Source organism: Pelodiscus sinensis, chromosome 28 (genome assembly GCF_049634645.1).
Source record: "Pelodiscus sinensis isolate JC-2024 chromosome 28, ASM4963464v1, whole genome shotgun sequence".
Lineage (NCBI taxonomy): Eukaryota > Metazoa > Chordata > Testudines > Trionychidae > Pelodiscus > Pelodiscus sinensis.
Window position 1 is genome coordinate 5,242,177 of NC_134738.1, and position 17,490 is coordinate 5,259,666.

Sequence of the window (17,490 nt, forward strand, 5' to 3'; positions counted from 1 at the left end):
CACGCCGGCGTCAGAGCTCGGGGCTGCGGGGGAAAGGGCCGGGGCAGCGGCTGCTCGGGACGCAGGCGGTAACGGGGGGCAGGGCAGGGATCCGAGGGGGAGGGCGGGATCCCCAGCTCCAGAGTCACGGCTCCGTCGCCGGCTCCAGGCTTCTCTCCCGGCGGCTGCGGGGGAGAAGGGGAAGGCAGGTGACCCTGCGCTCCCGGCACCGTGCCCCATGTGACGCCCTCGCTGGGGTCAGGCTCCAGGAGTTGGACCTGGGACCGGCCTGGGGGCCGCCAGCGCCTCGCTCCGCACCCAGGGAGCAACGCCCCCCCGCCCGCAGTGATGGCGGCCGGCGCCCCAGGCGGGTTTCTCCTACGTCTGGGCACGGCCAGGCCAGTCGCACCATGGCCCCGGGGTCCGGCCCAGTCCAGGGGACCCTGGCTGCTCCTTGCCCCCAGCTCTGCAGCCCCCCACTGACCACCGTACCACTGCCTCAGCCCCCCGCCGACCCCCGTATCACTGCCTCAGCCCCCCGCCGACCCTCGTATCACTGCCCTAGCCCCCCTGCCGAACCCCGTATCACTGCCCTAGCCCCCCTGCCGAACCCCGTATCACTGCCCCAGCCCCCTGCCGACCCCCGTATCACTGCCCTAGCCCCCCGCCGACCCCCGTATCACTGCCCCAGCCCCCCGCCGACCCTCGTATCACTGTCCTAGCCCCCCGCCGACCCCCGTATCACTGCCCCAGCCCCCCGCCGACCCTCGTATCACTGCCCCAGCCCCCCGCTGACCCCCGTATCACTGCCCTAGCCCCCCGCCGAACCCCGTATCACTGCCCCAGCCCTCCGCCAAACCCCGTATCACTGCCCTAGCCCCCCGCCGACCCCCGTATCACTGCCCCAGCACCCCGCCGACCCCCGTATCACTGCCCCAGCCCTCCGCCAAACCCCGTATCACTGCCCTAGCCCCCCGCCGACCCCCGTATCACTGCCCCAGCACCCCGCCGACCCCCGTATCACTGCCCCAGCACCCCGCCGACCCCCGTACCACTGCCCCAGCCCCCGCCAATCCCTGTACCACTGCCCCAGCCCCCCTGGTACCGCCAAACCCCGGGCCTCCGCCAAACCCCGTACCACTGCCCCAGCCCCCGCCGACCCCCGTACCACTGCCCCAGCCGACCCCCGTATCACTGCCCCAGCCCCCCCACGATCCCCGTACCATTGCCCAACCCCCCCACGATCCCTGTACCACTGCCCAACCCCCCCGCCGAACCCTGTATCACTGCCCCAGCCCCCCGCCGAACCCTGTATCACTGCCCCAGCCCCCGCCGACCCCCGTATCACTGCCCTAGCCCCCCCACTTACTCCCATACCACTGCCCCTGCAGCCCCCCACCGGCCCCTGTACCACTGCCCCCGATGCCCCCCACTTCCCTTCCTACCAACTGCATGCCACTGCCTGTGCCGTAGTGGGGGGGTCTGCTCTGTGACCGGGGTCCCCCTGCGCTGGGCTGTGCGATTCCCACTGACTCACCCACGTGTGGATTGGCCCAGACACCCAGGCCCAGAGAACAAGGCTCTTCCTGGGGGGAGACAAAGAGGGGGAGACGGAGACGGAGATCGGAGACCGGGCTGGGGGGGGCAGGGCCTGGGAGCTGGAGACGACTAAGGCGGGGCTGGGAGTCCAGGGGCCAGGGACCCACCCCAAGGGGTCTGAGGCGTCCTGGCCCTGGCTCCTGTCGCCACGTCCCGTCTGTGCCGGGCTGTGCCTGGAGGAGCAGTAACCCCCCCCCCATTCTACTGGCGGGCGGAGCCTGTTCTGGCTGCTCCGGGGGCGCAGGATCGGGGGGGCCGACGCGCCGTCACACTGGCCCAGCTGCCCCCCCCCGCGCCCCAGCAGCCCCTTCCTGCCCGTGCATCCCCCCGGGCACAGAGGTCACCTGGCCCCTCTGCTGTCCCTGGTCCTCGCTGGCCCCAGCCAGACCGCAGGGCGCAGGCTGCCAGAGCTGTATGGGGCTGTGACGGCGCGTTGGGGTCCCCCGTCTCCTGCACCCCCAAATGGCATGAACAGACTCCCCCAGCCGGTAGAACAGAGGGAGTTTATTGCTTCTCCAGGATACAGCCCAGCATCTGTCATCTGGTTACAGGAACTGGGGCTAAGAGGCCTCAGTGCCCCCCTTGAGATGGGGGAGTCCCAGCCCCCCTCCCCAGCTCCTTCTCCCCTGCTTTCCAGACAGGAACTAACTCCCTCTCCTCCAGCCCTGCCCCCCAGCCAGGGCGGCTTCCACCTCCCTTTGTTTCTCCCCATGGGGGGTAGCAGGTCAGACAGGTTTGGAGCCCCCTTTGCATAATGACTCACCCCCTTCCCTGCTGGGTCCTGCTACAGACAGCAGAGGTCGCCACAGCCCTAGCAAGTTACCCCCACTACGCCACAGGCTGGGCTGGGGGGGGCTCCGGAGGCGACCGGCCCGCAGCGCAGGGTCCCGAAGCTCGGCCGAGCGGAGTCCCTGCCCCCACCCGCCCAGGGGCACAGAGATGGGCCCCAGCTGCCTGGGGGAGGCTGCCGAGGGACGTGGTGACCCTGGCCCTGGGGTCTGTCTGCAGAGGGCAGGCGGGCGAGCCTGGCGGTTCGGAGACCACTTCAGCCCTGCAAAGGGTGCGAGGGATTTGCCTGACACCCCGCCCCCGCCTGGTCCAGCTGGCCCTGCGCCCCCAACTGCCCTGCACCCCCCCACTGCCCTGCGCCCCCCAACTGCCCTGCACCCCCCCACTGCCCTGTGCCCCCCAACTGCCCTGCACCCCCCCAACTGCCCTGTGCCCCCAACTGCCCTGCACCCCCCCACTGCCCTGCACCCCCCCAACTGCCCTGCGCCCCCAACTGCCCTGCACCCCCCCAACTGCCCTGCGCCCCCCAACTGCCCTGCGCCCCCCCAACTGCCCTGCACCCCCAACTGCCCTGCGCCCCCCAACTGCCCTGTGCCCCCAACTGCCCTGCGCCCCCCAACTGCCCTGTGCCCCCCCAACTGCCCTGCGCCCCCAACTGCCCTGCACCCCCCCAACTGCCCTGCGCCCCCAACAGTCCTGCACCCCCCCAACTGCCCTGCGCCCCCAACTGCCCTGCGCCCCCCAAATGCCCTGCACCCCCCCAACTGCCCTGCGCCCCCCAAATGCCCTGTGCCCCCCAACTGCCCTGCGCCCCCCAACTGCCCTGCACCCCCCCAACTGCCCTGCGCCCCCAACTGCCCTGCGCCCCCCAAATGCCCTGCACCCCCCCAACTGCCCTGCGCCCCCCAAATGCCCTGCGCCCCCAACTGCCCTGCGCCCCCCAACTGCCCTGCACCCCCCCAACTGCCCTGCGCCCCAGTCACTCCAGCTGGCCCCTGTGCCCCCCAGTCACTCCAGCTGGCCCCCCTGCACCTCCGGGCTAGTCCAGCTGACGCCCCGTCCTTCTATTCCCCCCTCCTCATCCCCCCACAGCATGCCATGTGCTGGCGTGTGCTGCCACCTACAGGCCAGGGCCCAGCACCGACCCTGCCACCCCGGTCCCAGCGTGGGGGCAGTGCCCAGTGGGTCGCACGTCACTGCCTGGGCACCGGGCCAGGCCCGTGGGCTGAGCAGGGGGCAGCAAAGAGGGCCCCGCTGGAGGGAGCTGCAGCTTGGAGAGGGGCTGAACATGTGGGGCAGGGGAGTCCTGGGGTCAGACCCCCCCGCAGACCCCTGGCTTCATTGATCAGAGGCCACAAGGGCATCAGGCGGGAGGCTTGGCCGAGCCCGTTGGGAAAGGCAGCAGGGCCGGGCTTGCACCAGGCAGGCCAGGGAGGCGGGGCAAAGGCTCTGTAACAGCCCCGGGGGGCCCTGTCCCAGAGGTTTGGGGGTGTCCCGGGATGCCCTCACGCCTGAACCCCAGAGCTGCCCCCGGCCAGGGTCTCCATCAGGACAGGGCTGCCCAGGAGCATGCAGTGACCGGCCGGGGGCGCCCCGCCAGCCCCGCTTGTCACAGGTATTTGGGCACATGGAGGCTGCGGGGAGTCAGGCACCCCGATCGCTGTGTGGCTCTGACGGGGCTCGGAGGCTGCTGGCTGCTCCTGCTTCCAGGCTCAGCATGTTCCTGGATGGGCAGCGGGGGCAGGAGCAGCGCAAGCGCTGGGACCCGGGAGGATCGGGCCCATGGTGCAGATGCAAGGGAGGATCGGGCCCACCAAATGGGCAGTGCGGCGGATTGGCCCATGGTGCAGGGTGGATCGGGCCCACGGAGGCGAAGGATCAGGCCCAGAAAAGCCCATCCCCGGCTAGGCTGGGCTGCCAGGGAGAGCCCAGCTGGGACTCCCACCCGCCCCCGCAGCTCAGTCCCCTGTGCTGAGGGGAGGGGCAGGGGGCCGGAGCTGGGACAGGAGTCTCCTAGGCTCCAGCGCCCCTCCTGCCCAGGCTGGAGCACAGCTCTCAGCCTGGGGTCAAAGGTCAGAAACTCTGATGGGGCTCCGGAGAGGGCACGGAGCCGGCCGGGGCTCTGGAGAGGGCACGGAGCCGGCCAGGACTCTGGAGAGGGCACGGAGCCGGCTGGGGCTCTGGAGAGGGCACAGAGCCGGCTGGGGCTCCGGAGAGGGCACGGAGCCGGCTGAGGCTCCGGAGAGGGCACGGAGCCGGCAGCGTCTGTCTGGGCTTGCCGCTGTCAAACCTGTCCGGCAGCCCTGTACCGGCTCCGCCTCGCCCCAGCGCCAGCTCCGTCTCTTCCGCTCCACCAAGCCACATTTCCGGGGCCGGCAGCAGGACCCGGTACGCCCCCCATGCTGCGCCCCTGGGCCTGGGGGAGAACGGCCCCAAGCCCCCTCCCCTCGGAGACGGAGCCATGAGCCTGCCGGGCCGGGGGAGGCAGAGCCGAGCAGCCACAGGCCTGGCACCCGCCCCGAGCCGTGCCACGAGATGGGTAAGGGCAGAGCCGCCCTGCGGCACGGACGGGAGAGGCAGGTGGGGAGTGGGGAGAGGGATTGCTCAGCATGCACAGAGCCGGACCCCAGCCTGGCCCACCTCCTAGCTCCTTGGGGGGCGGGGTTAGGGGCTGGGCACACTCTGTGCCAGACAAGCCGTCCTGGGGGTTGAGCCAGGACATCTGGCAGGGCGGCTGGCGGGGGGTGCCCGGCTAGTCCCCTCTCTACAGCCGTAGGGAACATGAGCCCCTGGCTGGGGTCCTGGGCAGGCTAGAGCTGTGAGGGGCTTGCCCAGCGCCCATCACCTGGGTATCTGGTACCTGCTGGGAATTTAACTGGAAATAGCAAGAAGTCCCAGGCCCCTCCTACCTGCCAGGGCCCCAGGGCAGGTGGGTGGGTGCAGGACACGTCGGGGGTGGAGAGTGTTGCGCCCACGCCAGCCCCACGCCCAAGGGGCAGGGCGGTGACACGCCTGTGCCAGCTGCACACGGGGGCAGGCTGGGCCAGCGCGTTACTGGAGCGTTGGGTTTGAGATCAGGGCCCGTCGGGCCGGGCGCCCCCAGAACCCAGCCGAGATCAGGGCCCGTCGGGCCGGGCGCCCCCAGACCCCCCCGAGATCAGGGCCCATCGGGCCAGGCGCCCCCAGACCCCCCCGAGATCAGGGCCCATCGGGCCGGGCGCCCCCAGACTCCCCCGAGATCAGGACCCGTCGGGCCGGGCGCCCCCAGAACCCAGCCGAGATCAGGGCCCTGCTGGGACCCTGCTTGCCTGGGGCGGGCAGACCCTGCTCTGCCAGGGAACAGGGTGGCCGGGAAGGAGCCGTTGCCGGGGGGGCTGGGGTGAGCCAGGGACAAGTGCCCGTGCTGAGCGCTGGCACGGTGCCTGGCACTCGACCAGCCGCAGCCCCCGCGGGACACGTGGCCCACTCCCACGGATGCCAGTCAGGGGCCGGGGGCCCTGGCTGCTGCCCATGGTGCTGGCGTGGCCGGCCGGGCAGGCGGCTGGCATGAGGCACGGAGCCGGGCAGGGCGGTTCTGTGGGTCTCCCCATTTGTGCTGGGTTTTGCTAATGCCTGGTCTGTCTGGGCCTGCGGCCGCCCAGCCTGGCCACACGGCGTCCCTGGGAGCGGGCCATGTTAGTGTTGGCCTGGATCCCGGCTGCCACCCACACCCATCAGCCGCTGCCGGGGGGGGGGGGGAGGCTGCACCCAGGCAGGGCCCCCGGCTCTGCTCAGAATCAGGACCTGGGCACCTTTGTGGCCCTGGCGTTGCTGGGTCCAGGGCTCCCTGGAGGCCTGACCTGGTGGAGGGGGCTGTGGCCGGACCCCCAGGGACCCAGGCATGCTGGGGGGGGGGGTACTAGTCATATGGGGGAGAAATCCCGGAGCCCTTCTACCCCCAGATGCAGCAGAACAAGCCAGTGCAGGGGGCAGCCTCTTGGCAGGGCTGGCAGTCCTTGGGTACAGGCCGGCTGGGAGGCAGACTGTGTGGCCCAGTGGTTAGTGCCCCATGCAGCTCTGCTGTAGCTTCAGTCAGTGGGAATGGGGGAGGGGGGAGACTGGAGGGAGAATTGGGGTGTCTGTGGCCAGGGGATGTTGCGGTGAGCCCCCCATCACTCCTCACAGCCCCACAGCCCGGGAAGACCAGCTCCCCCTCGCCCCATGAAGTAGCAACCCAGGGTCATGCAGAAGGGCAGTGACAGAGCCGGGGGCTGAAGCTCCCCAGCCATGGGGCAGGAGCCCAGCTTGAGGGGCATGGTGGAGAGGTGGGCACGTGCCTGGGGAGAACCAGGAGAGCTCAGGGTGACGGTGCTGCCGGGGGCGTGGGCCAGCTGTCCAATGCGGGAGGAGCAGAGTTAAGGACATGGCAGTGGGGGATCGCTGGGTCTTTTGTGCAAAGCCAGTGACCCCCCCCCCCCGTCCTGGCCCCATGGGTGTGTGGGCTCTGCTGCTCTCAGCTGTGCTCCCCCAACCCTGCCCCATGGCAGCAGGGCCCCTCTGCACTGCCAAGACAAGCCACTGCGGCCAGAGGGGCCTTGGCCCCTGGCAGGATTGGGCCAGGCCCAGCTTGCGTAGTGCTGGGGTAACAAACACAAGAGGGTCTGGGCGAAGGGGGGAGGGTGTGTGTGTCCATGTCTGTGCAGGTGTGCCCATGTGTGTGTGCATGGTGTAGTGTGTGTGTATGCATGGTGCAGGGAGTGTGTGTGCATGGTGTAGTGTGTGTGTGTGTGCGCGCATGGTGCAGGGAGTGTGTGTGCATAGTGCAGGCAGTGTGTGTGCATGGTGTAGTGTGTGTGTGTGTGCATGGTGCAGGCAGTGTGTGTGCATGGTGTAGTGTGTGTGTGTGTGTGTGTGCGCATGGTGCAGGGAGTGTGTGTGCATGGTGCAGGGAGTGTGTGTATGATGTGTGTGCATGGTGGGGTGTGTGTGTGTGTGTGTGTGTGCGCATGGTGCAGGGAGTGTGTGTGCATGGTGCAGAGGGTGTGTGTGTGCATGGTGTAGTGTGTGTGTGTGTGTGCGCATGGTGCAGGGGGTGTGTGTGCATGGTGTAGTGTGTGTGTGTGTGCATGGTGCAGGCAGTGTGTGTGCATGGTGTAGTGTGTGTGTGTGTGTGCATGGTGCAGGGGGTGTGTGTGTGTGCGCATGGTGCAGGGAGTGTGTGTGCATGGTGCAGAGGGTGTGTGTGCATGGTGTAGTGTGTGTGTGTGTGCATGATGCAGGGGGTGTGTGTGCATGGTGTAGTGTGTGTGTGTGTGCATGGTGCAGGGGGTGTGTGTGCATGGTGTAGTGTGTGTGTGTGTGTGCGCATGGTGCAGGGAGTGTGTGTACATGGTGCAGAGGGTGTGTGTGCATGGTGTAGTGTGTGTGTGTGCATGGTGCAGGGGGTGTGTGTGCATGGTGTAGTGTGTGTGCGTGTGTGCATGGTGTAGTGTGTGTGTGTGTGTGCATGGTGCAGGGGGTGTGTGTGCATGGTGTAGTGTGTGTGTGTGTGCATGGTGCAGGGAGTGTGTGTGCATGGTGTAGTGTGTGTGTGTGTGCGCGCATGGTGCAGGGAGTGTGTGTGCATGGTGCAGAGGGTGTGTGTGCATGGTGTAGTGTGTGTGTGTGTGTGCATGGTGCAGGGGGTGTGTGTGCATGGTGTAGTGTGTGTGTGTGTGCATGATGCAGGGGGTGTGTGTGCATGGTGTAGTGTGTGTGTGTGTGCATGGTGCAGGGGGTGTGTGTGCATGGTGTAGTGTGTGTGTGTGTGTGCGCATGGTGCAGGGAGTGTGTGTACATGGTGCAGAGGGTGTGTGTGCATGGTGTAGTGTGTGTGTGTGTGCATGGTGCAGGGAGTGTGTGTACATGGTGCAGAGGGTGTGTGTGCATGGTGTAGTGTGTGTGTGTGTGCATGGTGCAGGGAGTGTGTGTACATGGTGCAGAGGGTGTGTGTGCATGGTGTAGTGTGTGTGTGTGTGCATGGTGCAGGGGGTGTGTGTGCATGGTGTAGTGTGTGTGTGTGTGCATGGTGCAGGGGGTGTGTGTGCATGGTGTAGTGTGTGTGTGTGTGCATGGTGCAGGGGGTGTGTGTGCATGGTGCAGGGGGTGTGACCATTGTCACGGCTCACAGGTCCTGCCCGCACTTGGATCCCAGCCCTCCCGGCAGGACCCCCCCCTCCAGCGCGGCAGCCCCTTCTTGGGGGGCCCCTCCCCTCCAGCGCAGTGGGACAGCCCTTTCCCAGGGCCCACTCCACTGCGGCGACCCTCTCTTGGGGGCCCCTCTCACCCGGGGGGGCTGCTCCTCCGCCTCCGGGACAGCCCCTCTCAGGGCCTCCAGCCGCCTGCCTCCGGCGTGAGCCCCTCGGGGGTCCCCCCCTCTGGCCCCCGGGGCCTCCCCTCCCCAAGGGGACAGCGCAGCCTGTTCCCAGCCCAGGGCGACCCCCAGCCAGCGCCCAGCAGGAGGGGCTATGGAGCTTTGAACCCAGCCACGGATCCCTCAGGCCAGTCGGCCTGGGCCCCGGCCCCCACGTCAGTCTCCCCTGCAGCCGGCTGAGTCCTGCCTGCTCCGCTCTCAGCCCCCAACACAGCCCCCGTCTCCCAGCAGAGCCCCCAACACCCCAGCCACAGCCCCTCCCCCGCCAGTGTCTTCTCCCCAGGTAACAGGGGCACCTGGGCCCCTCCTCGCTGCCCCCCTCCCTGTCCCATGTTCCCCCCTCGCTGGGACCCACTGGGCCGGGCGCCGGGGTCCCCTCTGCAGCCCCTTGTCTGGCCTCTGGCTGGACCAGCTGTGTCCTCTGAGCAGGGCCGGGGGCACCAGACGCCGGCTCCAGTTCTGGGCCGTTCCCTGCAACGACAAACTCCCCCCCCCCCCCCCGTCGCATTAAACCAGTAACATCCGGCACTGAGCCCCCTGCATCTAACCCCCTTTGAGCCCCAAAGCTCCCCACTTCCTCACACCCTTGTGTGCACCGCTCAGTGAGTCTGTGTGTGCACCTTAATGTGGGCATGTGCATGCCCATGTGTGTGCAATTCAGTGTGTGTGCATGGATCCATGTCTGTGTATGTTTGCCCACGTGTGCACAGCTCCGTGTGTCCGTGTGTGCGGCTCGGCGTGTGTGCGTTTCTGTGTGTGCACAGCTGGGTGTGCGTGTGTGTGTGCATGGTTTGGTGTGTGTGTGCTTTTGCATGTGCACAGCTCGGTGTGCGTGTGCAGTTGGCATGTGTGCACAGCTTAGTGTGCGTGTGTGTGTTTCTGCATGTGCACAGCTCGGTGTGCGTGTGCAGTTGGCATGTGTGCACAGCTTAGTGTGCGTGTGTGTGTTTCTGCATGTGCTCAGCTCGGTGTGCGTGTGTGGCTCGGCGTGTGTGCATTTCTGTGCGTGCACAGTTTGGCGTGCGTGCGTGTGCACCTCCACGCTGCACATGTGCAAGGGCAGCAAATCTGCGCCCGGCCCTGAGACCGTCTCCCTCTCCTGCCCCCTGTGGCTGCGCCCCGGCATCTGTGCGGCCCTCCCGTCCGGTGGCGGTGTCCCTGGGGCCCTGCGTGCGCCGGAGCCGTTGCACCTGCCCGAGCGTTTCCTGCCGCCCGCTGTCAGCAAGCAGGAAGCGGCTGCCTGGCCCGCGGCGCCGGAAGGGGTGAAGCCGGGCGGCTGCAGGGCTGTGCTGGGTGAGTCCTTCCCAAACGGTTCCCTGGGCCCGGGGACCGAACCGGCCTTTCTGCCGCCGCGCCGGCCGCACCCTGGGGCTGGAGCAGGCGGGACGCCGAGGGCCTGGGCCGGGCCCCGCCCCGCACACTGCCCCCCGGGGGATCTCTCCACCCCAGCCACGGAGCCGGCACAGGGCTCCTGCTGGCGCTTACGGGGCCCAGCCCCCCAGGTGCGGGTCTGTCTGCTGCCCAGGCGCAGTGCTGGGGCTCTCTGTCTCCCCTAGGGGCTGGCCTGCCTAGGAGGATAACAGTCTACTACAAGCGCCAGCCAGCCTCTGGTGGGAGAGGCGCGGTGGCAGAGGCGGAGCAAGGGTGTTATGTGCCCAGGAGCAAAGGAAAAATTTGCCCCCCCCCCCCACTGCATGGCGGAGCTCGATCTTGGGAGGCGGGGGGGAGCTTGTACCACGTCTTCCCCCCCCTCCAGTTTGGGGCTGGGCCCCCGCCGGCGAAGATGGAGGAGGGTTGGGCTGGGGCTGAGCGGCAGGGAGGAGGCTCCAGCCGGCAGCAGGCGGAGGAGGAGCGGGTGAGCCGAGGGATGACGGGGGAACTAAATTGCCCCCCCACCCCGCACTGCTCAGGGGTGGCTCCAGGTTTGCTGCCCCGCTGGTGGGGCTGGTCACGCAGCCTCCAGGGCCCGGTGCCGTGGGGCGGCCGAGGCTGTCTGGGCGCGGAGGTGCCGTGGTCTGGCTGGGCCTCGTGCCCCCGTGGCAGCGGTGGGGGGAGGGAGCCCAGGGGAGGGAGGAGGGCTTGCTCTGTGGAGCGGCCCAGGCGGGCGACAGCCTAGAACCCGGGCCCCGGGGGGGGAGGTTGAACCTGGTGGAGGGGCTGGGCAGCATGTGAACGGGGGGAGTGAGGGCCAGGCCGGGTGCTCAGACCAGGTTCTGCCCCTAGGACCGGCAGCTGGTCCTGCTCCGGGCACCACAGCCCGGCCAGTGGCTGGGGTTTGACCCCGGGCGTGGCCCTGGGAGTCCAGCCCTGTGCTGCGAGAGCGCCGGGCCGGTCTTGGCTCCGTGACACCCTCCCTTGCAGGCTGGAGGCCTCACCCGGGTGCTGCTGTAGCCGCGGGAGGGCACGGGGGCTAGAGGCTCCCTTCCAGTGCCCCATGCGGGTGCTGTGCTCTAACCATTGGGCCGTGGTGCCTGTGTCTGCCCTGGGACCGGCTGGCACACAGGGAGGGAGCTGCCGGATGCCCCCTCCTTGGGCGCTGCCGTGGCTGAGGGGGGCAGTTCTGTGCCGCGCATCTGAAGGTTCCCCATCGGCAGCCGACCTGGGTCACACGGCGCTGGCCCGGTGGGGCGCCAGGCGTGGGGCGAGCCGGCAGGGGCTCTGAGTCAGGGCGCGGCCGGATTAGTCCAGCCAGTGGCTGCGGCGCGTTGGCGGTTCCAGGGTTAACGGACTCTCTGCCCCCCCGGCCGCTGGGTGCTTGTGAGAAGTGACGCGGGAGGGGGACCAGCCTGGCCACAAACCAGGGCTCCATTTTCTGTAATGTCGCAATTTTGGGTGTGTGCACGGGGGGGAGGGGCGGGGGGGGGATCTACTTGCTGTGGGGGGGTCTGAGCCGTGAGGCTGGAACTCCCTGAGCTGGCCGAAGGGCCGGCCCTGTTCCCATCTGCGGACACCCCCTGGAGTGGGGGCGGGGGCCAGGGCTGGGAGAGGGACCCCCCCCACTCGGCGCCTGCTGCTCCAGGGCTGCCACCAGCCACGCCGGAAACTGCGGAGCAAGCGCTTGTCAGCAGCGTGGGCGTGCAAGGCAGAACTGCCCCCCGGCCCTGCCCAGGCTGGGGGGCAGGGGGTCACCCCCCCGTCTGCGCAGCCCTTGGCCTGCCCGTCACGCAGCCTGGGCCCGGCCGCGGGGGCTGACTCCCCCCCTTTGAAGCCCATGGGCAGGAAGTGGGCAGGCAAGTGACAGCGGAGCCGGGGGAGGAGAGAGCCGGAGCCGGAGCTTCCCCCGGCTGCCCGGGCCAGCAGGGATGGGCCGGCCTGGCTCCCCGGGCAGGGCCTGGCCAGCCCCCCAGTGCAGAGAGACGCCCCCGGTAGGTGCCTGGCGCGGGGGCTGCTGGGACACGAGCCAGTGGGAGCCGCCCGGCATGCGCCCGGGGGCTTGGCCTGTAGGGGAAAGTCCTGGCAGGCACGTGGGGGGAAGTGGGAGCCAGTTGTGGGGAGCTCAGCAGGAAACATGGGGGGCAGGGAATCCAGGGGGCTCCAGGCCCTCCCCCCCGGAGCTCAGGGCTCTGACACGGCTCAGGAAGGATGGGAGGAGGCTGCCTATGAATGGGGCATCGGTGCTGCTGCCGTCCTGCACAGCCGGCATGTGGCTGGAGCCAGGGCAGAGACGGACAGACAGACCCCCAGGCCGGACAGGCTCTGAGTGCAGCTGGCAGCGACCTGCCCAGCAGGGGGGCCAGCCAGGTGCTGGCTCGGATCCCAGTAGCCGGGGGCTGTGGGCGCAAGGGTGACTGGCTCAGCTACTCGAGACCCAGCCGCCCGCCCCCTGCAGCCACGCTGCCCAGGCCAGCACGGGTTCCCTTCCGGCTGCCGTGTGCACCCATGCGCCCCCGGCAGGCCGAGGTCCAGGCACGCAGACACAGACACTTCTGCAGACGGACAGACAGACAGACGCAGAAACACCCCGGTACCCCTGCAGACGGACAGACAGACAGACGCAGAAACACCCTGGTACCCCTGCAGATAGACAGACACAGAAACACCCAGGTACCCCTGCAGACAGACAGACAGACAGACGCAGAAACACCCAGGTACCCCTGCAGACAGACAGAGAAATACCCAGGTACCCCTGCAGACAGACAGACAGACACGGAAACACCCTGGTATCCCTGCAGACAGAGCACGGCTGGGCACTCATGACACAGACACTAGCAGGAGCCCAGGCCTTGGAGATCGGGCCGGGGGCGCCTGGACAGACAGCCCCCCAGAAGCAGACAGACAGACACAGATAAGAGAAGCCGGACACACGTTTGGCCTGGCTGCTTGGGGCAGGAGGAGGTTGGTTTGCCCTGTCCAGTGGCAGTGAACACGCTGCATCATGACTCCGTGGCCAGTGCTCTAGCTACTAGACCACACTGCCTCTTCTCTAACTATCCAGCTGCCCTACAGTGACTGCTGTGGGGGGACTGATCTATTGACCCACAGACACCCCCTCCTCCACCTCCATTCTGTCGGCATGTCGGGCCGTTTCTAAGGCCTCGGAGGGAATTTCTGGCCGCGGCAGGGCGGTCGGGAGCCCCGTGCCCGTGGCTGCCCCGGCAGGGATCGGGGATTTGCTCTCAGGGCAGCGCCCCAAGTCCTGGGCTGTAGAATCTCTCCCGGGCCCGGAGAGTATTTGCTGTTGTCCCCAGAGGCCCAGCAGGCTGCCCGGAGCCGGGAGCCCGGTGCTCAGGCAGGCGCCGGGGGTCAGCAGGGCTTTGGACCCAGCTTGTGCCCCCCGGAGCGCCCTGGCCAGGCTGGCTTTCTGGAAAAGGGCTCGCGCTCCTCCTCCCCGCCCCGGGCTGTGGCAGGGCTAGGACTGGGCGGCTCCCTGTGCTGGTCGCTCCCGCTGGGGTGCCCAGCATCGGCCGCTGCCGGCAGCCAGGACCCTGGGCTCCGGCCGACCCGGCCTGGCCGCTCTGAGACCCCCAAATCACAGGCCTGGCTTGAGCACCGGCAGCCCTGCAATCCCAGCTGGTGTGCCAGGTGCCCGGTGTTTGTACGGCACCTGGCACAGGGGGGTTTTGTGAGGGGTCCAGGCTGTCACGGGGGGGGTTCTGGGAGGGGGCCAGGTTGTCACGGGGGGGGGGTTCTGTGAGGGGGCCAGGATGTCACGGGGGGGGGGGGTTCTGCAAGGGGGCCAGGCTGTCACAGGGGGGGAGGTTCTGTGAGAGGACCAGGCTGTCACTGGGGGAGGGGTTCTGCGAGGGGGCCAGGCTGGCACAGGGTAGGGTTATGTGAGGGGTCCAGGCTGTCACGGGGGGGGGGAGGTTCTGCGAGGGGGCCAGGCTGTCACGGGGGAGGTTCTGCGAGGGGTCCAGGCTGGCACAGGGGAGGGTTCTTCAAGGGGTCCAGGCTGTCATGGGGGGGGTGTTTCTGCGAGGGGTCCAGGCTGGCACGGGGGATATGTGTTTCTGTGAGGGGGCCAGGCTGGCACGGGGGGGGGGTTCTGCGAGGGGGCCAGGCTGGCACAGGGAAGGCTTCTGCAAGGGGTCCAGGCTGTCCCGGGGGGGCGTGTTTCTGCGAGGGGGCCAGGCTGGCACGGGGGGGGGGGTTCTGCGAGGGGGCCTGGCTGGCACATGTGAAGACCAAGTCCAATTTTTCCATCTGACTCTCAAAACCTTTGGAAAACACAATAACATCATCCAGGTATATTAGCGAAGTGTCTAGGATGTAGCCTTCCAGCACCCCCTCCATCAGTCTCTGGAATGTAGCAGGCGCATTGCACACGCCGAACGGCCCCTCAAACAGCCCGAATGGAGTGGTCACCGCTCTCTTTTCCTGCTCTTGTTCTTCCACTGCAACCTGGAAATAGCCAGAAGTTAAATCAAGGGTTGAAAACTCTCCGGCACGTCCTAATGTGTCCAGCAGTGACTCTTCCACCTGGGGTAGCGGGTCAGCATCCTTGTGTGTCACTTCATTCGGGTTCCTGTCGTCACAGCAGAATCGCACCTCACCATCCTTTTTTTATCACAAACATCCTTGTCTCTCCACTTGGGCCAGTACCCGCTTCAGTGCAGCATCCTTCCTAGGCTGCCGACGCCGGTTCATCTCTTGGGTTCCTTCCCCCGCTAATAGTAATTCTTTCAGCTCTCTTATAACATTCATCCCGAGAATTCCCGGCACTCTGTTCCCCATCAAAGTCTTCTCTGAAGCTGGATCCTTTAGGGTAAAGATGCATTTTCCAGGGATTGTCCGACCCATGTACCCTACATCGGCCTCAAGGCAGCCCACAACAGGGAGAGCTAGCCCATTAGCTGTTAGCTGTCCAAAGCGGGTATTGTGCACGGTCAGATCTCTCTCGTAAGTAGTTTTGGAAATATGATTCAGAAATAGTGGTGACTTCCGAGCCAGTGTCTATCAAACCGCAGGTCCTCCCCCCGCTGTGGTTATTTCCACTGTCAAGCAGTCCCCAAAAGCGCGACCACAGAAGTCATCAAATGCACTAGCCTCATCAGGGTCCTTTTCCTCACTGCTGGCACGCTGCCCTTTTCCGAGGGACAGCCGCCAAAACCCTTCTGTCCCCGCCTGGCCTTCCCCGGACGTGCTACTCGAGCTCGGTGTCTCTTGGATTTCAGACGCCCAGGATTCCAGTCCCCTCGTCAGTGGACATCCCTGGCCTTTCACAAGTGTAACAAATGTCCCTTCCCTCAGTGAGGGTCTTCGGGACCCTGGGGTCCTGGGGTATTTTGGCCTAGTAATGGAGGGGGAGGAGGGTTTCTTTCATCACCTCAGTCATCACTTGCAGCATCCCCCCCTGCTGGACTGCCAGGTTTTGGCCAGCTTCACTTACACTGTCCAATGTCAACTGTGTTTGGGACAGGCCTTTTCCCCAGTGGTTGCACTGACTAGGCCCCCACTCCGTGTTCGGGAGTTAGGCTCGGCCGTCTCTTCCAAAGGAGCCTCCTCCTCCTCTGACCACATAACGGCAGCCTGCACGAGTTCATGGAACCTCTTCCCAGGCTCTTCCTTCAGCCTTCGCTCCCGGAGCCCCGGCACCGTCTGCTCTTGCAGCAGCTTATCTGGGTCTGAAACAGGTTGAGGGTCTCGCTGCTCCACTTTGCTCAGTCTCTCCTGCAGGTCAGAGGCGTCCGCCCAGATAGTTTCACCAGGCTCCTGCGCTCGCCCAAAGCACTCCGTGAGCCGGGTTCCAATAGGTGCCTTGTCTCCAGACACTTCCCAGGTCAAACACCTTTTCCACATTGTCTTGTCTGCCACTGCCATGAACTTTACTGTGGCCTTGGCCTGGCCCTTGAGGTGCTCTTCTATGAAGTCCACATGATCTTCTTCAGGTGTTCTTAGCACATGCAGAGCTGCCTTCACAGACTTCACCCACTCCTCTACCGCAATGTCTCCTGGCCCAGTTGGGAAGCCACCAAACTCTGTGACCTTCCACTCCCGTGGGACAGAAATAGTAGGGGTTTTAGCTTCTGCTGCCTGTTGGTCTGTAACTGCCCTGGCCAGTGATAAGGCTTCTCTCTGCTCAGCTCTAGCTTGCTGCAATGCCTCACTTTGGTCTGATAATCTGCCTTGAAGTTCAGCCGCCTGGCTCTGTAGTTCTTCAATTCCAGCTATGGAAGGGCTCTCGACCAGGCCCGGACAGTGCTACCAGAACTCAACAAGGAAACCAATGGGGTGGACCCCTTGAATAGGATCCTGTTCGTGATGCCAATTATGTATGCAGGGGCATGGTCCCGCTATTGTGGGGAACTTTCCTGGATTCTATACTACCCCGGTGAAATGGACCAGCAAAAGGAACTGAGTCCCCGCTCCCATTTCCTTCACCCCACGGCCTCCCTGACCCTGAGGGCTCCCCTTCCATTCTCCTGAGTAGCAGAGTCCTCGAAACCCAGCAAGACTGGGCCCAGGTTTTCTGGGGCTTAATCCCCAACCTTGTAGTCACTTAGGGCAGGGGCTAGGGTGTCCCCACTCCGGGGAGCTCTCTTCACACTGCACGTTTTCTTGACCCAGTGATCATTACATACAGTTCAAAGCAGGACCCCTCTCCCAGTTGGAGTTACAATCCCTCTCCCAGTCTGGCCTGCAGGGCTGTGAGTGTCTGGCTCTGTCCCTGCAGGTCTGCCCCTCAGCACAGCTTGGACCCCTTGGGCTGTGTGTGCCTGGCTCTGTCCCTGCAGGTCTGCCCCTCAGCACAGCTTGGACCCCTTGGGCTGTGAGTGCCTGGCTCTGTCCCTGCAGGTCTGCCCCTCAGCACAGCTTGGACCCCTTGGGCTGTGAGTGCCTGGCTCTGTCCCTGCAGGTCTGCCCCTCAGCACAGCTTGGACCCCTTGGGCTGTGTGTGCCTGGCTCTGTCCCTGCAGGTCTGCCCCTCAGCACAGCTTGGACCCCTTGGGGTGTGAGTGCCTGGCTCTGTCCCTGCAGGTCTGCCCCTCAGCACAGCTTGGACCCCTTGGGCTGTGAGTGCCTGGCTCTGTTGCTGCAGATCTGCCCCTCAGCACAGCTTGGACCCCTTGGGCTGTGTGTGCCTGGCTCTGTCCCTGCAGGTCTGCCCCTCAGCACAGCTTGCACCCCTTGGGCTGTGTGTGCCTGGCTCTGTCCCTGCAGGTCTGCCTCTCAGCACAGCTTGGACCCCTTGGGCTGTGTGTGCCTGGCTCTGTCCCTGCAGGTCTGCCCCTCAGCACAGCTTGGACCCCTTGGGCTGTGAGTGCCTGGCTCTGTCCCTGCAGGTCTGCCCC

General features: G+C 66.4%; 1 protein-coding gene across 5 annotated transcripts in view; it reads left to right on the top strand.

The window, feature by feature from the left end:
• Positions 1-4,474: 4,474 nt before the first annotated feature.
• LOC142820958 (PH and SEC7 domain-containing protein 4-like) overlaps positions 4,475-17,490 on the top strand; it is a 39,931-nt gene continuing 26,915 nt past the window's right edge. The window contains exon 1 of one of the 5 annotated variants that reach the window (XM_075911019.1): positions 4,475-4,906. The gene's annotated coding sequence lies outside the window, so the exon portion shown is untranslated. Of the gene's footprint in view, positions 4,907-9,689; positions 10,052-11,783; positions 12,124-17,490 lie in introns of those variants that run through there. The other 4 variants (XM_075911018.1, XM_075911014.1, XM_075911017.1 and 1 more) reach the window with 4 other exon arrangements.